This window comes from Cupressus sempervirens, chromosome 5, assembly GCF_028749045.1.
Source record: "Cupressus sempervirens isolate cs-2001-9-10 chromosome 5, ASM2874904v1, whole genome shotgun sequence".
In the NCBI taxonomy this organism is placed as follows: Eukaryota; Viridiplantae; Streptophyta; class Pinopsida; order Cupressales; family Cupressaceae; genus Cupressus; species Cupressus sempervirens.
The window spans coordinates 735,224,733-735,228,197 of record NC_143122.1 but is presented as its reverse complement, the minus strand read 5'-3'; the positions used below and the strand labels follow the sequence as shown (position 1 = coordinate 735,228,197).

The following is a 3,465-nucleotide window of genomic DNA, read 5'->3' as shown; positions in this document are numbered from 1 at the left end:
AGAGGAGTTAGAATTTAACTCCCATGTCTATGAATGCCACCATTCATAAGTGTGTGAGGCCAAGTGTGAGATTCCTCTTAAGGAGGAATAATCTAAAATTAGAAATTACAATATATATTTGTCCTCACATATTCCACTACATGACAAAATAAGATGTAGTGGAAAAAGGACAAAAAATAAATATATTAGGATACCTTGGCTTATATCCTAATATATTATAACAATAAATAAAGGAGATCTAACCTTCGTTTATAAATACACCAAGGAAAGATTACAACTTCTAACACCCCCCTTTAATCTTTACTTGGGGTAATTACATCAAAGGGTATTAAACCCATAATTTACAAAAATCTAAAAATTAATCTTCAATATGAAGTAATTTGATTGTCTTCAAGCCATATGGAACATTTGTAGATCCAAGAGAAGTACATGAGTCCTTTGAATGTGATCATGTGGAGGCATAGACACCTCCAAGAAGGTTCCTTGATGGATCACCTGGAAAAAAGAGAACAACAAGAGAAATATCCACAAGTAGAATGCCATCATATATGCAAATTCGAAATCCTTTTGAATAAGGATAATAAAGATCTCATAGAGAAACAATGAGTAAAACATGTTACCAGAAAAAAATGGAGATAACCTGATATCAAGATAAAGTATATGCTCAAAAAATTGTCAATAAGGACAAATTGAGTAAAAATAAATGAATGTGTTCACCAACATGCAATGGAGTTAACATGATATCTAAAATAAGTCATGAGCTCAAAAATGAGCATAATATGGGTCAAAATGACCAATCTTTATGCAATAAGTCTCTCATGAATGAAATATACTAATGCACTAACGACCACAGACAAGGCCAACTAATGAAATCTGCATCAATATTGCGTCAATCACATGGATATAGACAGTCCATTAATGAGTCATCCCACTACAAGTGAATGGGTCGCGACTCCATTACCTACATGACCCATGATCTAGGCAATAAAGAATGCAAAACATTATCACATTGTATATTTATCAAAGGAATATAAGAGAGACAATAACAGATAAGTAGAACATGTGCCTCAAGCACTAAATAATTCAAGTTACAGTTTTGCAAGAATTATAGCTGAAGTGGACCAAAGGAAGGTTTTATGAGGACTAACAACATATTTCCTTCAAAGAAGAAATTTAATTATCTAAATTTGGAGGGGAAATCTCCAATAATAACATCCTCTTCATTGAGGAGCAAAAATGGAACAATATGGAGGGAAACTCCATAAATATCAACTTTCAAAGTGGAACCAATAGAACCAAATGGAGGGAAACTCCATAAAGATATTATCCTATCAAAGTAGAATAGATAGGATCCAATGGAGGGAAACTCCATAAAAAATGAGTACATACCAATATAGGATGGAGGGATACTCCATGGGCCAGATAAGGAAACTATGTATCAGTTAGACTGAGGAGACCTACATAGTTAACCTTGAAAAAATATTAAGCTCCCTATGCAACTCAAAAAAAATATCATATAAATCATGTATAGAAATGGTATAAAACCATAAAGTGCCAACATGGGCATAGAACAATGCTATAAAAGCATAAAAGTGCAACCATGTGCAGATAGATCAATTAACTCAAATCATTAAATAATGAAGGCAATAGTGTAAGATACTCATAAACTTGAATAATTGATATAAAAAAAAGTATTTGGAAGAGAAATAAGCATAATTTATCAGTTAAAATCTCCATGCAAGGTGAACACAAGTGAGAAGGTATAATGGATGGGCCCACCATCAAAGACAAGAATCCTAAAAAAGGAAACTGAGGATATTTAAAAAAAACTTAACATTTTATGTTAAAAATAAAACTAAAACTTTGATTAGTTTTAATTTTTAATTCTAAGAAAATTTCTCAAAAAAAATCCTTAACTTCTCATTTTTTACTTAAAATCATGTAAAGGAGTAAGAGAGATTTAAAATAAAATATTGCACTTGTCTGACAATGAAAAATAAAATGCCAGAAATAGATTGACAAAAGGCAATGATAAAAGCAATGAATGATTACATGCCAAAAATAGGTTGACAAAAGGCAATAATAAAAATAAATGATGCTTCTGTCAAGAGCCTAAAAAAAGAAAAGAATCTTGCATGAAAAGACAAGAAAAGATGAGCAATGATCTATTTTTTTTTTTTAAAGACAGAGAATAATAATTGCACAAAAAATATTCTAAACATGCAAGAGACAAAATTAGAAACTTAAAATGTGCAAACATAAAAATACGAAAAAGCATAGTTCTAATCATGTTTAGAATATGAAGAATTTAGTAATTATTATGTTGCGCAAAATTATTATCATCTGCAGTCATAGCTCCCCCTGCTCTGGCAAGATGACCCAATACCTTACTTTCGAGTATTAAAACCTCAGGGTCCTATTTTTCTTTGAATATGTAATGAATTTGATTTGACAACTTCGAGATCGTTCACGCCACCCTGGTTTGAAACTTGGGAAGCCTTAATCCACACTCAAAATAGCCCAGCAAGGGAAAACCCCTGATATAAATAGCGTCGGGCACACAAATATCAATTCAATTTAAGAAACCAGAGAAGAAGAAGAAGATCAGATCAGAGAAAATGATAGAGGTAAATTTCCCAGACTGCAAAAAAAAGACCAAAGTGGTGTTCGATCATTCAGCCGGAGACATGGTTTGCCTGGAGTGTGGGCTTGTGCTGGAGGCTCACTCCATTGACGAGACCTCAGAGTGGAGGACGTTCGCTAATGAAGTGGGAGATAACGATCTAGTGCATGTGGGAGGGCCGTTGAATCCTTTTCTCACCGATGGCGGCCTCTCCACTGTGATTTCCAAGCCTAATGGCCAGTCTGGAGATTTTCTTACCTCTTCGCTTGGATGCTGGCAGAACCGCGGCTCCAATCCTGACCGCTCGCTCATCATGCCATTCAAAACCATCGCCAGAATGTTAGATCGGGTTTGGCTTGTTGCAACTATAAAGGATCGAGCAAATGAAATTTACAAGAAGGTTGAAAATTCAAAGTCAATTCGAGGAAGAAATCAGGATGCCATCTTAGCTGCTTGCCTCTATATAGCATGCAGGTAGGAGGATAAGCCTCGTACTGTGAAAGAGATTTGCTCAGCTGCAAATGGAGCTTCAAAAAAGGAAGTGGGCCAAGCAAAGGATTTGGGAAGGTTTTGATTTGCAAAAAATCAATCAAGATTAACAAGATTAACATGCCCACAAAGGAGATTAGCAATTCTCTTACTTGCAACAGATTTTCAAGAGAGGTATAGATATATAAAAAAAAAATTAAATTCAAGAAATGAAATGGATTAAAAAATATTCTAAAATATGAGTAGACTAAGATATGAATTTGAAAAAGATAGGAAAACCCTTTGGCGGAAAGCCTTCCAAAGGGGGTTAGATGAAAACTAATAGAAAATAAGAAGTAACAAACACAAATTAG

At 34.1% G+C, this 3,465-nt stretch overlaps 1 pseudogene; it reads left to right on the top strand.

Annotated features, from left to right (window-relative positions):
* Nucleotides 1-2,598: 2,598 nt before the first annotated feature.
* LOC149558043 (transcription initiation factor IIB pseudogene) lies at nucleotides 2,599-3,178 on the top strand (annotated as a pseudogene).
* Nucleotides 3,179-3,465: the final 287 nt, after the last annotated feature.